The sequence below is a fragment of the Colobus angolensis genome, unplaced genomic scaffold (genome assembly GCF_000951035.1).
Source record: "Colobus angolensis palliatus isolate OR3802 unplaced genomic scaffold, Cang.pa_1.0 Scaffold1, whole genome shotgun sequence".
Taxonomy (NCBI): domain Eukaryota; kingdom Metazoa; phylum Chordata; class Mammalia; order Primates; family Cercopithecidae; genus Colobus; species Colobus angolensis.
Window position 1 is genome coordinate 1,451,484 of NW_012110918.1, and position 24,556 is coordinate 1,476,039.

The 24,556-nt window shown below is 36.3% G+C and overlaps 1 protein-coding gene across 2 annotated transcripts in view; it reads right to left on the minus strand.

Moving 5' to 3' along the window:
• Window positions 1-24,556, minus strand: part of CEP112 (centrosomal protein 112kDa) — a 567,477-nt gene that overhangs the window by 317,778 nt on the left and 225,143 nt on the right. The gene's annotated exons all lie outside the window — the stretch shown is intronic.

Here is a 24,556-nt window from a genome sequence, read left to right on the forward strand (position 1 = left end):
AAAAAACAAAGACAAACCTCAAATCAACAACCTAATGTTATACTTCAGAACTAAAAAAAGAAAAAATGAACTAAGCCTTAAGTTAGGAGAAGGAAGGAAGTCATAAAGATCAGAGCACAATAGAGACTAGAAAAACAATAAAAAAGATCAATAAAACTATGAGTCGGTTTTTCAAAAAGGTAAAATTTACAAAACATCAGCTAGACTAAGAAAAAAAGAGAAGACTCAAAATAAATAATATCATAAATGAAAGGGCAGACTTAAAACCGATAATATAGAAACACAAAAACAAGGGAGGATTATGAACCACTATACACCAACAAATTGTATAGCTGAGGAAATGAATGAATTCCTACACATATAGAACCTACCACGACTGAGTCACGAAGAAATAGAAAATCTGAACAAACCAGCGATGACTAAGGAGACTAAATCATTAACAAGAAACTTCTCAACAAAGAGAAGCTCAGGACATGATGGCTTCATTGCTGAATTATACCAAACATAAGAAGAACAAATACCAATTCTGCTCAAACTCTCCCCAAAAAACTGAAGTAGAGGGAACACTTCCAAACTCATATCATAAGGCCAATGTTACCCTGATAACAAAAGAACACAAGGACACAAGAAAATAACATTAAAGGCCAATATCCCTAATGAATATAGATGCAAAAATCCTCAATAAAATACTAGCAAAAAAGAAAAAAAAAAAAACCCTGAATTCAATGACACATTAAAATGATCAGCTAACCATGATCGAGAGGAATTTATTCCTGGGATGCAAGGGTGTTTCAACACATGCAAATCAATAAATGTGATACAACACACTAATAAAATGAAGAACAAAAACCATATGATTATCTCAATAGATGCAGAAAAATCATTTGCCAAAATTCAACATAATTCCATAATAAAAACTCTTAACAAATTAAGTATAGAAAAAAAATGTACCATAACATAATAAACACCATGTATGACAAGCCCACAGGTAAAATCCTACTCAATGGTGAAAAGCTGAAAGCTTTTCTTCTAAGATTTGAAATTAGACAAGGATGTCCACTCTCAACACTTATTTTCAATATAGTACTGGAAGTCCTAGCCAGAGTAATTTGGCAAGATAATGGGGAAAAAAGGCATCCTAGTAGGAAAGGAAGAAGTAGAATTGCCTCTGTAAGCTGACGACATAATCTATATACAGAAAACCCTAAGGATTCTACGTACAAAAAAAATGAATTGATAGATGAATTAAGTAGAGTTGAATAAAATCAACATTCAGAAATCATCTGTGTTTCCATACAGTAGTAACAAACTATTCAAAAAAGAGTTTTTTTTTTGTTTTTTTTTTTTTTTTGAGACAGAGTCTCACTCTGTTGCCCAGGCTGGAGTGCAATGGCAAGATCTCGGCTCACTGCAACTTCCACTTCTCAGGTTCACGCACTTCTCCTGCCTCAGCCTCCTGAGTAGCTGGGATTACAGGTGCTCGCCACCAAGCCCAGCTAATTTTTGTATTTTTTGTAGCGATGGAGTTTCACCATGTCGGTCAGGCTGGTCTCGAACTCCTGACCTCAGGTGATTCCCCTGATTACAAGTGTGAGCTACCACACCCAGCCCAAAAAAGAATTTTTTAAGAATCTCATTTATAATAGCAATAAAAATAAAATAATTAGTATTCATTTATCCAAGGAGGCAAAAGATGCATACACTGAAAGCTATAAAACACTGATGAAAGAAATTAAAGAAAACATGAATAGAATGATATCCTGTGTTCTCGGATTGGAAGAATTAATAGTGTTAAAATGCCCATACTACCCAAAACAATCTACAGATTCAAGCAATTCCCATCAAAATGCCAATGTCATTTCTCACAGAAATAGAAAAACCAATCCGAAAATTTGTATGGAACCACAGAAGACTCCAAATAGCCAAAGCAATCTTGAGCAATAAATAACAACAAAGCTGGAGGCATCACACTACCTGACATCAAGATATACTAAAAAATTATATTAATCAAAACAGCATGGTATTGACACAAGAGCCGATACATTAGCCAGAGGAACAGGATAGAGTTCAGAAATAAACTCATCCGTTTACAGACAATTGATTTCAATAAAGGTGCCAAAATTACACAATAGGAGAAAGGATGGTCTCTTCATTAAGTGGTATTGAGAAAAGTGGCTATTCATAAACAGAAAAAAATGAAATTGGCTTTTTATCATACGCCATAAAAAATAATATACTCAAAATGGATAAAAGACTTAAATATAAAACTTGAAGCTATAAAACTACTAGAAAATACAGGGGGAAAGCTTCCTGACATCAGTCTTAGCAAAGATTTCTTGGATATGACAATAAAAGCACAGGCAACCAAGACAAACGGGATTACATCAAACTAAAATGTTTCTGCACAGCAAACTAAACAATCAACAAAGTAAAGAAACAATCTACAGAATGAAAGAAAATATCTGCAAACCATACATGTGATAAGGGATCAATATCCAAAATATATAAAGAACACAAATAACTCAATAGCAAGAAAAATAAATTGATTAAAAAACAGGCAAAGGACCTAACCAGATATTTCTCAAAATAAGACATAAAAATGGTCAACAAGTTGATGGAAAAAAATGCTCAACATTACTAATTAGGGAAATGCCAGTTCAAACTACAATGAGATATCACTTCACAACTGTTAGAATGGTTTTTATCAAAAAGATGAAAGTTAGTAAGTGCTGCCGAGGATGTGGAGAAAAGGGAACCCTTGTACACTGCTGGTGGAGATGTAAATTAGTATAACCACTATAGAAAATGTATGGAATTTCCTCAAAAAACTAAAAATAGAACTACCATTTTTTGATCCAGCAGTCCCACTACTCAGCATAAATCAAGGAATTGAAATCAGCATTTCAAAGAGATACATACACTCCCAAGTTTATTACAGCATTATTCACAATAGACAAGATACGGAATCAACCTATGTATCCATTGAAGAATAAAGGGATAAAGAAAATGTGTTATGTATATACCTTGTTATATATATACTATTCACAGCCTTGGAAAAATAGGGAAATTCTGTCATTTGTGACAACATGGATAAACCTGGAGGACATTGTATTAAGTTGTATTAAGCTAAATAAGCCAGGCACAGAAAGACAAAATGGCATGATTTCACTTACAGGTAGAATCTAAAAAAGTCAAACTCAGAAGTACAGAGTACAATGGTAGTTAGGAGAGGCTGGGCGAGAGTGGGAAAAGAGAATTGGGGAGATATTGTTCAAAGGATACAAAGTTTCATTTAAACAAGAAGAATACTTTCTAGTGATCAATTGCAGAGCATAGTGACTATAGTTAATAATGTATATTTCAAAATTGGTAAGAGAGTATATTTCAAATGTTCACCACAAAAAACAAATAAGTGAGGTTATGGCTATGTTAATTAGCTTGTTTCAAACATCTACATTGTGCGTGTGTGTGTGTGTGTGTGTGTATTTTGATATATATGTCAAAATACCACATTGTATCTCATAAATATATACAATTATGATTTGTCAATTAAAAATATAAAAAATTAAAATTAAAATTATTTGGGGGTCACAAAATCTCTTAAAGATGAATGAAATGGTAAGCAAAAGTAATACAGGAACTAAAAATAAGGTAAATCAAGGATGGTAGGCCTGATATACTTAGTATTTTTAAGACAAATCTACATATAAAATTGGTTTTTGTTTCTTTTACTTTGGGCAAGTTGAAATATTAAAAATAAATAATAAACGTTAAAATATTTAAAATGTTAAACAATTAAATACTTAAAATACAAGAATTTTATGTACTCAAAGTTGGTAAAAATAGATTATCTTCTATCTAAATAATTTAAAACACATTAAAAGGCTTTTGCACCAAAACATTTTTAAAAATTCAAAGTAAATAACAACTGATATTATAACAAAATAAAATACACATTATTTTAGATGATACTGACCGAAAATGCTAGACCCCATTCCATTCTCTTTCACAATTTAACAAAAATTCAAAAATCGTCTTATAAAACAGTTTGTAGAAAAACACAGCATTCTCAGTTACCATAGATACACAACATTCTGCTTCATCATGCATCATTCCATATTCCATTCAACTTCAAGTAAAAGAAATAAATAAACTCCTTTATTATGTAACACATATGCCAAAAAATCTATGCCAAAAAAGGTACAGAAAAGGGCTTGAGTGCATTTCTGTGGCTGTTTAGTGTTCAAAGACAATAAAGTGTGTTAGGTTTTTTTTTTTTTTTTTTTTGAGACAGTGTCTCACTCCGTGGCCAAGTGATACAGTTGGAGTGCAGTGGCATGATCTCAACTCACTGCAACCTCTGCCTCCCAGTTAAAGTGATTCTCCTCCCTCAAGTCGTCTGAGTAGCTGGAATCACAGACAGGTGTGAGCCAGGACACCGGGCTTGAAGTGTATTAGATTTTCCTGATATGGTGCCTCAAGAATTACTTTTTGGTATATGTAAGAGAAAGCCCACATATCCATAGCTTTAACCAGGGGTCCCCAACCCCTGGGGCCATGGATTGGTACTGGTCCTTGGTCTGTGAGGAACCCTGCATACAGCAGGAGGTGAATGGTGGGGTGAGAGAGCACTACTGCCTAAGCTCCGCCTCCTGTCAGATCAGTGGTGGCATCAGATGCTCACAGGAGCCCAAACCCTATTGTGAACTGCGCATGCAAGGGATCTCGGTTGTGCTCTCCTTATGAAAATCTAATGCCTGATGATCTGGAACAGTTTCATCCGGAAACCATCCTTCTGGTCCATGGAAAAGTTGTCTTCCACAAAACTGGTACCTAGTGCCAAAAAGGTTGGGTACTGTTGGTTTAAATAGTATAGGTGTTTTTTTTTCCCCTTATTTAACAAAAAGTTCAGAAGTAGTCTGCTACATCAGCAGCTCAAAGATGTCAAGGTAAAGGTCATCACAATTCAACCTTCTCCTAGTGGTTGCAAAATGGTTTCTGTAGCTTTGCACATCTGGAAAAGGAAAGGTAAAGGGTGAAGGGTAAAGACTGAAGGGCAAAGAGAAAGTATCAGGTGAGTTGAATCCCCTTTTAGGGGGCTTTCCTGCAAGTTCCTGCCAATAGCATATTAATTGTCCTATTTGCATCTCAACTCACTTAAACTACATTAAATGTCCAGCTCCATCTACAAGGTAAGATATAGTTTTAAAACTGTGTCTCATGTTGCCCTAAATAAAATCAAGGTTCTATTACTAAGAAAGTAGAAATGTATATTGGATGAGCATCTGGCAGTCTCCATCAGATACAGTCACAATAAGTCACTGCTCTTTCTCCAGTAAAGTACTACTGTGTTATTATATTCTAAGTAATTTGACATATACAATTCATATTATGCAATTATGCAATTGTATATAAGTACACAATTCAAAATATATTTTGTTGTATTTAATATATATTTAAGGTGTAAGAAATAATCTTTCAAATATTTTCATATGGAGCTAGATAGATACATAGATATGAATAGATAGGCAGGCTGGCAGATAGATATAAATGGCAGAAAGATAAACATTTATTTCTGTGCCTGGCTAAAGAACCAATTGGAACTAATGTTCTCAACAAGGAAAATCAATGACCATGTTAATTGATGATATCTGTAGTCCATTTGTGAAAGACAATCATTAATTGATATAAGAAAGACAACATGTCTCATATGTATGTTAGTGTGGGTGAAGAAAGGTATGAAATAGGAGAGATAGGAAATGTAGAAATATTTCTAGACATTTAACTACATTACTAACACCATAAAAGTTTACCTAAACAAAATAACAAGCCTAATATATCTATTTGTTTGTCTGAAAAGGATTTTATTTCTCCTTCACTTATGAAGCTGAGTTGCCAGATAAGAAATTCTGGGTTGGAAATTCTTTTCTTTAAGAATGTTGAATATTAGCCTCCAATCTCTTCTGGCTTGTAGGGTTTCTGCTGAGAGATCTACTGTTAGTCTGATGGGCTTCCCTTTGTAGGTGACCTGGCCTTTCTCTCTGGCTGCCCTTAACATGTTTTTCCCTTAATGTCTACCTTGGAGAATCTGATGATTATGTGTCTTGGGGCTGATCTTCTCGTGGAGTATCTTACTGGGGTTCTCTGAAGTTTCTGAATTTGAAGGTTGCCTCTCTTGCTATGTTGGGTAAGTTCTCCTGGATGATATCCTGAAGTATGTTTTCCAACTTGATTCCATTCTCCCCGTCTCTTTCAGGTACACCAATCAGACATAGGTTTGGTCTTTCTACATAATCCCATAATTCTCGGAGGTGTTGTTCATTTATTTTCATTCTTTTTTCTATAATCTTTTCTGCCTGTCTTATTTCAGCAAGACAGTCTTCAAGCTCTGAAATTCTTTTCTCTGCTTGGTCTACTTACTATTGAGACTTGTCGTTGCATTGTGAAGTTCTATGCAGCCATAAAAAGCAATGAGATCACGTCCTTTGCAAGGACATGGATGGAGCTGGAAGCCATTATCCTCAGCAAACTAACAGAGGAACAGAAAACCAAACACTGCATGTTCTCACTTGTAAATGGGAGCTGAACAAAGAGAACACATGGACACAGGGAGGGGACAGCATCAGGATAAATAGCTAATGCATGTGGGGCTTAATATCTAAGTGATGGGTTGACAGGTGCAGCAAACCACCATGGCACATGTTTACCTATGTCACACCTGCATGTCCTACACAGGTATCCCAGAATTAAAATCAAATCAAATTACATTTTTTAAAACTCCATTAATGATTAACTATTCTTCCCTGCTCAAAGCACTGCCCCTGATTTCATTATTTCACTACTTTCAAATAATCAGCTTTCATATATCTTTAGAATCATATTTATTAATACAAGAAAAGGAATAAAGTTAAATGAGTTATTATTACAGTTATTTTCATGAACATAATTGTTGCAGAATATCACTAACGTTTTGGAAACATGGTTAAAGAAATTAAAACTTTTTTTTTTTTTTGAGAAAGGGTCTTGCTGTGTCGCTCGGGCTAGAGCGCAGTGGCGTGAACATGGCTCACTATAACCTGAAATTGCTGGGCTCGAATGATCATCTTACCTCAGCCTCATGAGTAACTGGGACCACAGGTGCATGCCATCTTACCAAGATACTTTTCAAATTTTTTGTCAAGATAAGGGGTCTCCCTCTGTTTCCCAGACTGACTCCTGGGCTCAAGTGATCATCTCACCTCAAAAGTTCTGGGATTATAGGTATGAGTCACCATGCCTAGCCAAAACACTTTCTTACAGATTAAAATAATAAATTCCTTTTGGACAAGTATTAACATTCTAAAAAACATTTTATTGAAATAAAATAAAGCCAAAGAAAAGGGAACATGGATGAATTTTCTCAAATTGAATCCCTCCATGTAACTAGCACTCAGGTCAATAAATTGTATCTCAGAAGTCACTACCTCTCCATCCAAGAATAACTTGCATTCACTAATTTTGTTTGGTTCTGTTTCTAATATAAACGAATTCATATAATAAAAACTGTTTGTGATCTTTGTGGCTGGTTTCATTCAACTTTACATCTGTGAAATTCAAACATGTTATGAGGTAGATTTGTAGAGTCTTCATTCACATTGCTGTATAGTATTCCATTGTGTGACTAGACCACAGTTTACTTATTCATGTTACTTCTGATGGATTTGGGTATTTTCCAGTTTTTTTACTATTATAAATAATGCTGCTATTAATATTCTAGTATATGTCTTTTGTCAAGTACATACATATTTCAGTAGGGCATATACGTAGGTGCAGAATGGATGAGAATAAGGCACGCATACATTTAGTGTTCTTAGATATTGCCAAATAGTTTTCCAAAATGGTTGTACCCATTTATATTCATATTAGTAGTATACATCAGTTTCATTATTCCACCATTCTTGTAAACACTTTTTATTTTCTGTTTCATTTAAGGCATTCCATTGCATGTGTAATAGTATAGCATTGTTGTTTTATTTTTGCAGTCCCCTGATGACTAAATAAACTAAGCCCCTTTTTATTTATTTTTTATTTTTGAGATGAAGTCTTGCTCTTGTTCAAGTGATTCTCCTGCCTCAGCCTCCTGAGCACCTGGGATTACAGGCACCTGCCACCATACTTGGCTAATTTTTGTATTTTTAGTACAGACGGGGGTTTCACCATGTTGGCCAGACTAGTCTGGAACTCCTGACCTCAGGTGATCCGCCACCTCGGCCTCCCAAAGTGCTGGGATTACAGGCGTGAGCCACCATGCCCAGCCCTAAGCCTCTTTTTATATGTTCATTGGCCACTATGAAATCAACTTTTGTTAAATATCTGTTCAAGTATTTTACCCATTGGTCCATTTGAAGTCAGCCCTTATTGATTCATAGTTCTTTATCTATTATGGGTATGAGTCTTTTGTTCAACATATGAATTTCAATTATCTTCCCCAACCTGGAGTGCCTTTTCACCTATGCACTGCTCTCTTCTGATGAACAGAAGTTCTTAATTTCAATGAAGCCCAATTTAAAAATATTTTGTTTTTTATGCCTTTTCGTTTCCTATTTAGAAAATCTTTACCTATTCCCAACTATCAAAAATGTTCCTACAACTTCTTTTGAAAATTTCATTGTTTTACCTTTTATTTAAATATTTACAATCCTTCTGGAGTTAATTTCATAAATGGGGTAAAATAAGGGACAAGATTCTTTTTCACCCCATATGACTATCTACTTGATACTGCACCATTTATTGAATTGGTGATTTTTTCCCCATTGCACTGCTCTAGCTCCTTTTGACACGAATCAGACTGATCATATAGGGTGGGTGTTTCTGATCTCTTTCTTCGGTTCCACTGGTCATCTTGCACCAATACCACACTGTATTAATCACCATGGTTCAACAGTATCCTCAATATCTGATCATCTAAGTTCTCCAATTGCATTCTTCTTCAAGATTGCCTTCACTTTGCATTTCATACACATCTTGAAATCAGCTTGAGAGTCCCCCTCTGTTCCCCTAAAATGGCACCGTTAAGATTTTGATTTTTTAAAAACTTTTTTATTTTTAAGATTTTAATTTTTATAATTATGGTGATTCTATAGATTTGAGAACTGCCATTTTTATAACATGGAGACTTCAAGTCCATACACATGATATATCCCTCAACTTATTCAGGTCTTCTTTAGTTTCTCTCAACATTTTCTAGTTTCAGAACAGACACCTTGTGCATCTTTTGTTAGATTTATTCCTTGGGTAAGTGATGCTTTTTGATATTATAAATGGCATTTTCTTCAAGTTTTATTTTGTATTTGTGCTGCTGGGTAGGAATAAAATGCATTTGTAAAGTGTATTTCTATATTTGTATACAAAATCTATTCGTAGATTTATTTATATTTAGTGACCTAAGTTCCTTACCAATAACATTTTAACAAGTAAACATTTTAAGAAACTCATAGTCACACAAAGATGTCACAATGCAGATAAATGCGTAACTCACTGGGCTACCGTAGATGACTCTCCTCTGTGCTCTCTTAATGACCTATGAACTCCACTAGTTACACCATCTATTATCATCACACACCTTTATGCATTGGTCTATCACACAAGCCACAAACATGCCTACAAATAATCTGTGTATTCCCAGAATCTACAGCAGTGGCCAGTAGAGAGCAGGTATTCATAAAATTTTATGAATAAATGAAAAAAGAAATCCAGTCTGTCAAATCCTTTGACCAGCCAGTAAGTCAATAAAACAGTCCCTGTATTAAAAAATAACAATGTTACTATTTTCGCAAATCAGCCAAGTAGAGACATAATGACATGTTTTCCAGCCTGACATTCTCAGTAGATGATTATTTTGCTTATTTTCTTTCTGCAAAAGAGATTAGTCACTGATGAATATTAGTAGGAAAAAGCTTCACTTACTATCCAGTTAAGCACCTAAAGGTGCAAGGTTTTTTTTAAGTGTTTTGCTTATTTTTTGTTTTTCAAAGCCAAATACTTACACATATTCTTTGGAAGCCGTTATTTAGAATTCATTATCATAATAGAAGCTATTTAAACATTTAAAGGTATTCTAAAATTTTACCTTTGCTACTTAATCTTATTTAAAGACAATATTTAATAGAGACATTTCTCTATTATCATCAACAATTAACCGAGAGAAAATGCTTCTATTTATATTGGGTCTTTTATTATCATAAAAGCAGTCTTTAAAAGCTTATTTAAAATTACATGAGCTACTACAAGCCTAAAAAGACAGTAAGACAAAGGTCCAAGTCATAATGAATGGTTTGTATGATGATTGGTTTTGTTCGTTAAGTCTATTTCTTATCCAATGACACATGACACAAACATATCCAGATAGCATTCTTGCTTCCTTGTAAGTTGAGAATTCTTTTCATTAATTCAATAGCAATAATAGGATGATTCACTAAAACTTAAAATCTCTAAGAATGCAAAGAACTGACTAGTCAGTTTCAATTGTGCTAGAAGCCAGGATAAACCCTACTTGTCAATAGCAGCGCTTTTCAGAACTTTGTTTTCATGACAAACCAGTGGGCTTTCCAGGTATAAAGTTAGCATCATATATCTAATGACTGTTAAAAAGAAAAGGAGAATTTAAAGCCAGATATTTAGCAGCAAATAGCATTTAATAAGGATGTATTTTCAAGAGGAGAAAAATCAATTAGGAAAGTCAAGTGGCCAGTGGAAGCCCCAGGAGGAACAGTTAGCTGACACTCATATTGTTGGTATACAAGATTTAAAAGTTTTACTTTAATAGAATTGCTGCCAATACTTCAGAGAACATAGCTGTCTTTTTCAGTCATTTATGTGTTTCACAGAGAATAGGTAAATATAGAACACTATTTCTTTGAAAAACATGATTTTATATATATATATATACACATAGAAATAATTATAACTGCATTTTCACAATTAAAATATGTACATTTTACACAATTAGTTGCTGAAAGCTAAGCTTATAATAAATTTCACCATTTCAGTATAAATTAGGTTATTATTTAAGCAACGTTAAATGAGATAAATGTTCTTCAAAGTGAAAGAAAGAGTGTGCAGCAATTTTTTAAAAAGTTTAAGTCTGTTACATTTTGTCTCATGGGCCTCATTTTTGAAACAGCAATTCTCTTTCTAAAACAAACTCAAAGCTTTTATTTTTTAATTCAAAATCCCACCGTCTGCAATCTGCAGCAGTTTCCAAATGGAAAAAGATGCCCTACAGCTCTGCTGGCTTTTACACAAAATATTTCTGTAAGAAGAGAAAAGCAGTTCAAAACAGGAACAGAAAAGGAAGACTTAAAAATACAGACTATGGAAAAATCAAAACACATTATGATTCTCCAAATAATGAATCTGCTGATTGATTTTTCTTTTAGAATTTGAGTTATAGCAGATTCACATTTTTTAATCAACTGATAATCTGGAATCAAAGACATAATCTACCATGTTTGACATATATACTTTAATATTTTACCTTTTGTTCATATTTGTCATGTAAGAATTACCTGATTTGTGAATGAGCCTAGCTATAAGGATTATGTTCTAAATGGGGTCCCTTATTACTACACTCACACCAAAGGTGCTTTCTTTATTTCAGAAACCCAATTGCATTTGGCAAAACTACATATAATTGAAACCACTGAAGAACATTTCTTCAACAGAAGACGACCAAAAGAATTTCCTGTTCATTAGTTGCTGTTACTATTTGTTTTCAAGGAATCTGAATCTAGCACAGGAGACAGACAGATCAGGCCTGGTGAGGGCTGCTCAGAAAGATGGGACATAGGAATCAGGTATGTGGGGGGAATTTGGGGGATCCTAGAGGCACGCGCCAAACTGGGTTCTTCATTGGATCATTTAACCAGTCCATAGCAATGTAATACCAAGAAGGTAGGAACACATGAACTCTTAGGTAAGGAAGAAGGAGACTCAAGTAGGTCTGCCAGAATTGAAGAAGTAAGATCGAATACAGACCATGAGCCAGGCATTCAACAGAACAGTCAGAGATGATATGAGGAGTGGACCAATTAAAAGGGTAGTTCCAGAACCAATTCCACAAACAGGATCTTTCATCCCTGGCTATCCTTATCTGGTAACAGTCTCATTTTGTCTGGATAGGGTTCTTAAGGTTTCTGAGATTATATTATCTCCAGGGCTTTCAGTTCTCCCACAGAAATAGGACATTCTTTTTTTAACTTAAAAGAATTAATCATTTCTCCATTTTCTCCAATTTTTTGACATGTATTTTATAATTTTTCCTCATTAATAACATCACAATAAACATCCATCAGCATACATCTCGCACACTGTATTTTTTAAAAATAAAGTCTTGAACTTCCTCTTTTTCCAGCTGGCACCATGGAGGGTGCAGAAGAGAAGAAGAAGAAGGTTCCTGCTGTGCCAGAAACCCTTAAGAAAAAGCGAAGGAATTTCGCAGAGCTGAAGATTAAGCGCCTGAGAAAGAAGTTCGCCCAAAAGATGCTTTGAAAGGCAAGGAGGAAGCTTATCTATGAAAAAGCGAAGCACTATCACAAGGAATATAGGCAGATGTACAGAACTGAAATTCGAATGGCAAGGATGGCAAGAAAGCTGGCAACTTCTATGTATCTGCTGAACCCAAATTGGCGTTTGTCATCAGGATCAGAGGTATCAATGGCGTGAGCCCAAAGGTCCGAAAGGTATTGCAGCTTCTTCGCCTTCGTCAAATCTTCAATGGAACCTTTGTGAAGCTCAACAAGGCTTCAATTAACATGCTGAGGATTGTAGAGCCATATATTGCATGGGGGTATCCCAATCTGAAGTCAGTAAATGAGCTAATCTACAAGCGTGGTTATGGCAAAATCAATAAGAAGCGAATTGCTTTGACAGATAACGCTTTGATTGCTCGATCTCTTGGTAAATATGGCATCATCTGCATGGAGGATCTGATTCATGAGATCTATACTGTTGGAAAACGCTTCAAAGAGGCAAATAATTTCCTGTGGCCCTTCAAATTATCTTCTCCACGAGGTGGAATGAAGAAAAAGACCACCCATTTTGTAGAAGGTGGAGATGCTGGCAACAGGGAGGACCAGATCAACAGGCTTATTAGAAGAACGAACTAAGGTGTCTACCATGATTATTTTTTGAGTCGCGTCAGCTTAATAAACAGTACCTGCTCTCAAAATGAAAATAAATAAATAAACAAATAGTCTTAGAAGTAGAATCAACAGGTAAATGGAGACACAGTGTTAAAATGATCCTTCAAAAAGGTTACACAACTTCACATGCCCAGCAGAAATGCATGTCACTACCTGTTTCCTTAGGCCTTCATGAATTTCTATCTGTGAGTTAGGTGGAAAATAGCTTATTGCTGTTTTAATTTTTTTAAACTTTACCAGTGAAAATAAAGATTTCTTATTGTCAATTTCTACCAAAAATTACATTGGAATTTTGAAAGAAATTGCATTGAATTTATAGGTCAATTATGGGAGAATTACCATCTTGACAATATTGAGCTTTGTAATCCATAAACAGAATAGCTCTCCTCTTATTTAGATATTTTTAACATTTCTCTCAGGAATATTTTGTTTTTAATGCTTAAGTCTTCAATTTATTTTGTTTACTTGTAAATATTTTATTCTTCTCAATGTCATTATGAATTAAATGGCTTTCTTAATTTCATTTTCAAATATTTCACAGATACTATATAAAAGTGCGATTTTTACATATTTTATCCTGTAAGCTTGTTTAAATCAGGTATTAGTTCTAGTACATCTTTAATAGATTTTGTGGAATTTTCACTATATAGGATCATAATATTTGATACATTTGTACTTCTTTCTTTCCATTCTGGATACATTACTATTATTATTATTATTACAATTATTTTGTCTTGGTACACTGGCTAGAATTTTCAATACAATGTTGAATAAAAGTGGCAAAAGCAGACATCTTTGCCTTGTTCTTAGGAGGAAAAGAATTAAATCTTTCAACATTAATTTTATTAGCTGTGGAGTTTTCATAGATGTCCTTTATTAAGTTGAGTAAATTTGCTTCTAGTCCTAATTTGCCAAGAATTTTTAAAATCATAGATGGTGCTTGACTTTTTCAAATGCTTTTTCAGCCTTTATCAAGACAATCATGTGATTTTTTTCCTTTATTCTATTAACATGCTGTGTAACACTAATTGATTTCCTAAAGTTAAAACAATCTTGGATTCCTGCGATAAATCCCACTTGGTTGTGGTGTATAATTGTTTGTATATGTTGCTAGATTCCGTTTACCAAAATCTCATGAAGGGCTTTTGTGACTATTTTCTGACAGGTATCAATCTATAGTTTAATAGTGATATATTTGTCTGGCTTTGATATCAGAGTAATACTTGCCTCACAGAATTAACTGAGAAGTATTCCTTCTTCCTCAATATTCTGAAAGAGTTTTCAAAGAATTAAAATTATTTCTTCTTTAAATAGTTGATATAATTCACCAGTGAAGCCATTTGTCTTAGACTTTTCTTTGTGAGAATATTTTAATTGTCAATTAAATTTCTTATTATATTTCAATTCAGATTTTCTATTCTTGGGACAGTTTTGATAATTTGTACCTCCCTAGAAATTTGTCCATTTATCTATGTTGTACAAATTGTTGGTATACCAAGTTTTTAGTAATATCACTTTATAATCCTTTTGTTTTCTATAAAATCAATAGTGGTATCCTACCCTTTGACTCCTAACTTTGGCAATTTCCAACTCCTCATTTTTATGGTTTGTCAGTCACGCTAAAGTTTGTCAGTTTGGTTGATCTTTTCAAAGAACCAATACTTGGCTTCATTATTTTCCATATTTTTATGTATTAAATCTTAGCTTTTGCTCTAATCTTTATTTTTTTTTATCCTTTCTTCCACTTGCTTAGAAGTTTGCTTTGCTTTTCTTTTTCTGGTTTCATCAGGTGAAGTTTAGGTTACTGATTTGAGAACTTTATTTTTGGATATAGGTGTTTAAAGCTAAAAATTTTTCTCTAAGCACTGCTTTAGCTGCATTCTATAAATCTTGATATGCCATATTTTTGTTTTAATTCAGTTTAAAATATTTTCTAATTTCCCTTGTAATACCTTCTTTGACCCATTACTTATTTAAAATTGGGTTATTTAATTTCCAAACATGTGAGGATTTCCCAGATTTTCTTTTGTTGTTTACTTCTAATTTATTATTGTCGAGGTCAAAGAATACACTTCGTATTTCAACCCTTCTAAATTTTAGACTTGTCTTGTATCCAAGCATATGGCTACCCTGGAGAATGTTCCATGAGTGCCTGCAGTCATTGGGTGGGGTGATTTAAATCATCACCCAAGTCTCAGACACACCCAGGAGTGGCACAAGTACAAACAGATCCAAAGAAGCACAGCAAAGGCTTTGAAACAACTGAAACTGGAATCCGCCCACAGAAGATGAGACAAGACTTTCTCACTGAAAAGAACTGGGAATTCTAACAGGACTCAGAGATTACAAAACATTCAGTATATACTCTTTCTGCTTGCATATTCTTTCATTCAGTATGATTTTGAGATCCATCCATGCTGTTGTATCAATAATTCATTCCTTTTCACTGCTCAGTAATATTTCATTGTACATACCACATTTCATTTATCCTTTCACCTTGAGCTTTTATGAACAAATCTGCTGTCAGTATGTGTGCACTAGTCTTTGTCTAGATATATCTTTATTTCTCTTAAATACATAGGAATGGAATGACTGACATATGGTCATTGTGTATTTAGCATTTTAAGAAAATTGGCAGTTTTCTAATGTGGCTGTACTATTTTATGTACCCATCAGCAGTGTATAAGAGCTTCAGTTGCACCACAACTTTGTCAGCACTTGGTATTGTCAACCAGTCTTTATCATCTTAGTCACTCTAATGAACGTGTAGTGTCATCTCATTTTGGATTTTAATCTGCATTTCCTTGATGAATGATGATGATATTGAGCATCTTTTCATGTGGTTATTAGTCATTTGTATATCTTCTTCTGTGAAGTGTCTGTTCAAATCTTTTGCCTGTTTTTAATTGGGGTGTCTTTTTATTATTGAGTTGTAAGATTTCGTTTATATTTTAGATGCAAGTTCTTTGAAATACATGTACTGTAAGCCTTGTCTTTCATTTTCTGGTATGCCTTGTTTTTGTTTTTTTAATCATGTCTTTCAAAGAGCAAAAGTTTTTAGTTTTGGTGAAGTCTAATGTAGCAACCTTAACTGAAATTTAATTTCCAGTTTTATTGTATTGTGGTAAGAAATATGTGTTCTTGAACATGTTAAGCTTTAGAAATATACTGAGGGTTCCCTTACAGTCTACTAAGTCTGTTAACTGTTTTATGAGAACAGAGATTTAATACGTTGTGTCTAAATGGTGGAAAGTTGAAATACAGATTAAGATGGCAGACAGGAGGCAGGACTAGCTTGCAGTTCCTCTCCGACAGCCAGAGCAGTGTGTGGGGACTCACATAGTGAACTTTGGCTCCAAGAACTACTGCAGAAACATAGCAGGAAAGCTGAGGGAATCCACAGACCCTTGGAAAGAACTGGATCACTGCTGCAGGCTTGCTTTCTCAATGAGCGGCTCATGGTCTGGGGCAAGTTCTCAGCCTTGATTGCCAGCTGCCTGGAAATAGACTCAGTACTGTTAGAAGGGTACAGTGGGAGTTAGACTGGCCTTTAGGACTGAGGGCTGTGTGGAAGCAGGGTGAGGCCTGTGACTGCTGGCTTTCCCCCACTTCCCTGGTGACCTGTATGGCTCAAGAGAGGCAGCCATAATCCCCCTGGAAATATAACTCCACTCGACTGGGAACCACACTCCTATCCCCCCACAGCAGTCACAACCAGCCCCACACAAGGAGAGGCTGAGCTCAGACACGCCTATCGCTGCCCCCACCTGGTGGTCTTTCTCTGCCTAACCTGGTATCAGAAGACAAAGGTCGTAATCTTTTGTGAGCTCTATGGCCCTGCCCACCGCCTGAGAAAAAGGAAGACTTAAGCCGATGTCCCTAGGGCAAGTTTGCATCCTCCCTATAGGACCATAACTGATGCACTCTTGAAGTGTCACCTCCTGGCTGGAGGCCAAACACAAAACCAGTGCACTAAACAAAAACAGAACCAAGGATCCTCACAGAGTCCACTTCACTCCCCTGCTATTTCCACCAGAGCAGGTCCTGGTATCCATGGCTGCAAGACGTAAAGACAGATCACATCACAGGACTCTTTGCAGACACTCCCCAGTACCAGCCCACAGCCTGGTAGCTCTGCTGGGTGGCTAGACCCAGAAAAACAGAAACAATCACTACAGCTCCGCTTTTAGGAAGCCCCATTCCTTGGGGAAGGGGGAGAACACCATGTCAAGGGAGCAACCCACGGGACAAAATAATCTTAACAGCAGCAAACCCCAGATCTTCCCTCTGACACAGTCTACCCAAATAAGAAGGAACCAGAAAAAATATTCTGGTAATACGACAAAACAAGCTTCTTTAACACCTCCAAGAGATCATACCAGTTCACCAGCAATGGATCCAAACCAAAGGGAAATCTCTGAATTGCCAGAAAAAGAATTCAGAAGGTCAATTATTAAGCTAATCAAGGAGGCATCAGAGAAAGGTGAGGTCCAACATAAAGAAATCAAAAACATGATACAGAATACAAAAAAAGAGTTCTTCAGTGAAATAGACAGCATATATAAAAAACAATCATAATGTCTGGAAATTAAGGACACACTCAGAGAAATGCAAACTGCACTGGAAAATCTCAGTTAATAGAATTGAACAAGCAGAAGAAAGAACCTCAGAGCTCGAAGACAAGGCTTTCAAATTAACCCAATCCATAAAAGATGAGGGAAAAAAATTTTTTTTAAATGAACAAAGCCTCCTAGAAGTTTGGGACTAAGTTAAACATCCAAACCTAAGAATAATTGGTGTTCCTGAGGAAGATGAGAAATCTAAAAGTTTGGAAAACATATTTGAGGGAATAATTGAGGAAAACTTCCCCAGTCTTGCTAGAGACCTAGACATGTAAATACAAGAAGCACAAAGAACACGTGGGAAATTCATCACAAAAAGATCATCACCTAGGCACACAGTCATCAGGTTATCTAAGTCAATACAAAGGAAAAAATCTTAAGAGCTGGGGCCAAAAGCATCAGGTAGCCTAGAAAGGTAAACCTATCAGATTGACAGCAGACTTCTTAGCAGGAACCCTAAAAGCTAGAAAGGAGTGGGGTCATATTTTTAGTTTCCTTAAACAAAACCATTATTAGCCAAGAATTTTGTATCCAGTGAAACTAAGCTTTATAAATGAAGGAAAGATATAGTCTTTTCCAGACAAACACATACTGAGAGAATTTGCCACTACAAAGCCACCACTACATGAACTGCTAAGAGGAGCTCTAAATCTTGAAACAAATCCTCTAAATACACCAAAGCACAAATCTCACAGGACCTATATAACAATGGAAAAAAAAAAAAAAAAACAGTAGGTATTCAGGCAACAAATAGCGTGATGAATAGAATAATACCTCACATCTCAATACTAACATTGAATGTAAATGGCCTAAATGCTCCACCTAAAAGATACAGAATGGCAGAATCAATAAGAATTCACCAACCAAATTTCTGCTGTCTTCAGTAGACTCACCTAACACGTAAGGACTCACATAAACTTAAGGTAAAGAGGTAGAAAAAGATATTCCATGTAAATAAACACCAAAAGCAAGCAGGAGTAGCTATTCTTATATCAGACAAAACAAACTTTAAAGCAACCACAGTTAAAGAAAACAAACAGGGACATTGTATAATGGCAAAAGGACTAGTCCAACAGGAAAATATCACAATTCTAAATATGAATGCACCTAACACTGGAGCTCCCAAATGTATAAAACAATTACTACCAGACCTAAGAAATGAGACAGGTGGCAATGCAGTAATGGTGGGGTACTTTAATACTCCACTGACAGCACTACACAAGTCATCAAGACAGAAAGTCAACAAGAACAATGAATTTAAACTATACCCTACAACAAATGGACTTAACAGATATTTACAGAACATTCTACCCAACAACTGCAGAATATACACTCCATTCAGAAGGACATGGAACATTCCCCAAGATAGACCATAATAAGCCACAAAATGAGTCTCATCAAAATTATATCAAATACTGATGGGAATGTAAAGTAGTACAACCACTATGGAAAACACTGTAGAGATTCCATAAAGAACTAAAAGTAGATCTACTATTTGATTCAGCAATCACACTTCTAGGTGTCTACCCAGAGGAAAAGAAGTCATTATATGAAAAAGATACTTGGGCACACATGTTTATAGCAGCACAATTTGCAATTGCAAAAATATGGAACCAGCCCAAATGCCCATAAATCAACGAGTGGATAAAGAAATTGTGATATATATAGTACATACATACACACACACACATATATATATACACACACACACAAACACACACACACACCATGGAATACTACTTGGCCATAAGAAGGAATAAAATAATGGCATTCACATCAACTTGGACGTTATTGGAGACCATTATTCTAAATGAATGGAAAACCAAACATCATATGTTTTTACTCATAAGTGGGAGCTAACGTATGAGGACACAAAGGCATAAGAATAATACAATAGACTTTGGGGACTCAGGGGAGAAGGGTGGGTGGGGGAGGTGAGGGTTTAAAGACTACACACTGAATACAGTGTACACCACTAGGGTGATGGGGGCACCAAAATCTCAGAAATCACCACTAAAGAAATTATTCAAGTAACCAAGCACCACCTGTGCCCCAAAAACCTATTGAAATAAAAAAAACATTAAAAATAAATACATAAGTAAATAAAAATGTTAAACTTGATCAGCTATTCCACTCCTAGGTACAGTAGTCCCTCCTCATATGTTCTAAGACCCTCCTCAGTGGATGTCTGAACTTTGGATAGTAAGAAAGCCTATATGCACTATGCTTTTTGCTATATAGCTGCAATGTATAGGGCAGGTAGGGTATACAGCATGGATATTCTGGATAAAAGGATGAGTCATGCCTTGAGTAGGACACAGCAGGACGGCATGAGATTTCATCAAGTTACTCAGAACAGCGTACAATGTAAACCTTATGAAGTCTTTATTTCTGGAATTTCCTGTTTAATATTTTTGAACTGTGGTTGATGGAAGGTAACTGAAACCACGGAAAGTGAAACTTTGGATAAGGTGGGACTACTGTACTTATTGGAATAAAATGGAAACATGTCTACAAAAGTAAAAGTAAAAAAAATAAAATGCTAAAAAAGAAAAAGTCAAAATATAGCTGTCACATAATTTGTTAGTTACATCCCATTTGGGTTTTACCCACTGACCTGTCAAAGATGGAGAAAAACATATGAAAACATCCCATGATTATCTATGTCCATTTCTCCATGTATTCCTAACATCTTTTCATATTTCAATTGAGTGCTCTTGCCTTTAGCATGCAAAAATATATCCCTTTGTCCAGTTTATTGACTTGTATTGATCTAATTTGCATGATAGTGTTACAATCCTACTTTCCTTTTTTTCTGAATATAAGTGACATATTTTCATCATCAATTTAATATAATTTTTGTGTTAACTTTATTTTGGTTATAACTTCTACAAACAGCATATTCATGGATTTAAGTATTCTAATCAATACTATTTTACTAGAAAAATTTAACCTATTAACGTTTATTATTACAATTATATAAACTCTATCTTATTTTGGACATTTTATAGTATTTCTGCTTCTGTTCCTTTGGCAGCATCTCCTCTCAAGCTTTGCTTTTTATCTTTTCAAGATTTTTACAAGCAAGTACAACTTGCTAATTTTGTTAATGCTCATATTTAAACAGTTCAAAATTATTTTTACCTACATTTCCCTAATTTTAAGAATCCTATGAGTCTCACATATTTATGACAAAGAGTTTTAGTATACTTTGCTTCTCCAACTCTCACTATTCATCTACTTTTGGTCCTTGTTAATGTAATCTAGGGATATAAATTCAAGTTGTTAATACATTTGTATTTTCTGTTTTATATATCTTCCTTTTCAAAAAATAAATTAATATTAGAATTCTAAGTATATTTGTAACAATTATTTAAATTTGTTTCTACTTCTTTGGGGTTCCAGGGTTCTCTACTCATCCTTTCATATGATGGTTCCTTATGTGTGGGAAGTCTTATGCTTCATTTCTGGATTGGTTCATGTTTTCATACAAATTTTTTCCAGAAAAATGTGGTATATATTACATGAGCTCTTATACATAAGAACATGCTTTCCTATTGTTTTGTAAGCAAAAAACTCCTTGGTTGTGTATAAAATGGAATCACCACATTTTTTTTTTTACTGCATGTATATTACATACATGTTTATTACATGCATTACATTACATGTAACATGAATGCTGCAGTTTCAGCCTACCATACCATGGCTGTGGATCCAGGCATTTCCACACTCCTGGAGGCTGGGGAAGATCCCCGCTTCCCTAGCTGGCTCAGAAGTGCTTGCTCCTGCTGTCTGGCTTCTTCCTGCTGTCTGTGCCCACTCTGATGTTGGAGCAAAGTTAGGGCTAAGCCTGGGTACTGTTGCAGCCAGCCAGGTGGGCACACACTCAGGGCAGTACTGACATGCCAGCCTCCTGCTGCCTCAGCCACCTCTTTACTTTGGCTGCCAATGAGCATAGGAGGGAAGCCAAGGGGATGCTGTTGGCAGCTCACTGCTGGCCTGCAGGCAACTCTTAGCACCCACAGCCTGGGCACCATGAACAGTAGCAGGGGGCGGACAGGCTCCTGCTCATAAGGGGGTGGGTCCCTAGTGAAGCCTCAGCTTCAGGCCAGGGAGGGCCTAAAGGCTGGGGGCCTGGCTTAAAGTCCCACAGACTGGAGTGGGAACTCCTGGTGCCTTTTCTGGGCCTGCCCATGGACCAATCAGTGTGCACTTCCTCCCATCTGAGGCCCATAAAAGCCCCAGGCTCAGCCAGACAAGAGCAGATGTGGGGACAACCAGCTACAGAGGGGAGCTACCAACTCCAGGGCCTCCTCTCTCCTAAGAGCTGCAGATGTCAGGACAACCAGCTGCAGAGAGGAGCAACTCATCCCAGGGCCTACTCTCTGCTGAGAGCTGCAGAGACGTTGGGACCACCAGCTGCAGATAGGAGCAACCCACTCCATGGCCTCCTGTCTACTGAGAGCTGGGGAGATGAGAGGACGACCTGCCTACAGAGAGGAGAAACCCACTCTAGGGCCTCCTCTCTGCTGAGAGCTGCAGAGATGATGGGACTGCCTGTCTGCAGAGAGGGGCTTACCACTCCAGGGTCTCCTCTCTGCTAGGAGCTGAACACTCAGTGGGACACCCTGGCTGCAGAAAGGAGTTAGCCACTATGAGTCTCCTCTGAGCTGTTCTGTTGCTCAATAAAGCTCCTCTTTGTCTTGCTCACCCTCCACTTGTCTGTATACCTAATTTTTCTAGTCACAGAATAAGAACTCAGGACCTGTCGAATGGCAGGGCTAAAAGAGCTACAATACAAACAAGGCTGAAACATGTCCCCTTGCTTGCCTTGTTGCAGGCAAAGAGAAGGAGAGAAGAGCTGCAGCCCTGTGGGGACCCCAGACCAGGGCACTCCCAAGCCAGGGCTGTGACTTTCTCTTTGGGTTCCTGTGGTTCCTGGCATCTCCAAGCTTCAGGTACCACCACGTTCCCCAGTGACAGCTGTGGAAGCTGCTTGCTGTATACCTGGTCCAGCCCCAGCCTCACAGAGAGCTGACACCCATGCTGGCACCTGGAGCTGCCCACCCCACCGCAGCAGGTGGCATACCTGACTGCACAGTGGCCAGACCCCACACTTGCTCACACATCCCTCGCTGCTCTATGCCTGACTCACCCTTGGCAGGTGTGGGATCCAGGCCAGTAGCATGAGCCAAGAGCAGCATGTCAGGCCAAGTGGGTGGAATAAGCCCAGTGGGCCTGAGCAAAACTCAGGAAAAGGTGCCACTGGCCACAGAGGCTTCTGGCCAAAAAAGTGATACCCCAGGGATCCCATAACCTAGGGCTCAGTCCTCAGTCAGATTCAAACATGAAACTTTCCTTAGGGACATTCTCCCACCCAGTGTGTGCACGGGACTCCTAAGGAAGATAACTATAATATAAAATCATAAATGAGTATTGAAACATTCTTTATAATCAGGAAAAACTGAAAATAAACTAAATATGCTTGAGTAGGGGAGCTGATAAAATACAGTATATTCATATGATAAAATAAATTTAGTGTTAAAAAGATTGCACTAAAACAATATGGTTAGTACACAGATACATAATATTATATATAAAAGGGCAAAGAGAAATAATACTTAAAATCTGTTCATATTTATCTAATTTTTTAAAAAACAAAAAAACATTTATGCCTATAACATATTAATGCATAAATAATATATACATGCATATCATCTGTGGGCATTATATATGCATATAAAATAAACTGAAATAATGCAGCCCTCCCCAGTATCCCTGGGTGATTGGTTCCTGAAACCCCTCCAGATACCAAAATCCACAGATAGTCAAGTTCCTTATATAAAATGATCTAGTACTTCCACACAACCTGTGCACATCCTCCCGTGTACTTTATCATTGCTAGATTACTTGTAATACCTAATACAACATCTACATGTCACTTCTATCACATGGATTCAACATAGTCCTCTGCACATGGCAAACTCAAGTTTTACTTTTTGGAGCATTGTCAAATTTTTCCAAATATTTTTGATCCATGGTTGGTTGAATCTGTGGAGGCAGAACCCATGGATACAAAAACACATGGATACAGAGGGCTGACTGTATGCACTCAATTAATTACAGTGGATTTCTCCAGGGAAGAAAGAATAATGTGATTAGACATGAATAACAAATTAAACTAAAGCTTCACCCGAATGTTTTAGTTTATATAAACAGCATTAACAATTATTACATCTTTGCAATGGGTACCCAGGTATTCGTAATAATTCCCTTTATTCTTTTACAAATTTTGTATTTTCTTTAAAAACTAAAAAAAAAAAAAACTACCACCCATCTTGTATGAGAATTGGAGACAGCCTTTGTTCTTCACAACTGCCAGTTGAAAATAATTTACTGTAACTGATCAATAAGACACTATTTATAGAACATGAAGAAACACAGACATGGTTAACTGGAACCCCTGCTCTAAAGAAACTGATCAGTCATGGGATTTTTCTCTTAGACTTATCTATCCTTCCAAAGCAAGGCACATGCTTGCCATTACTGCATTTACACAGGGCACTTTTAAATGATCATTCTGGCATTGCTTGAAGGATGAATCAAGTGGTAACATCTCTTTCTCATTCTGAATCTCTGACCCGATTGTATGGTTAATTTTGATACAGCTCTTTTAAAAAGTGAAATGTTTCTGTCATATTTAAGATGAGAATGTACCTTCCTACTGAGAGAGTGACTTTCAAAAGGGATGGT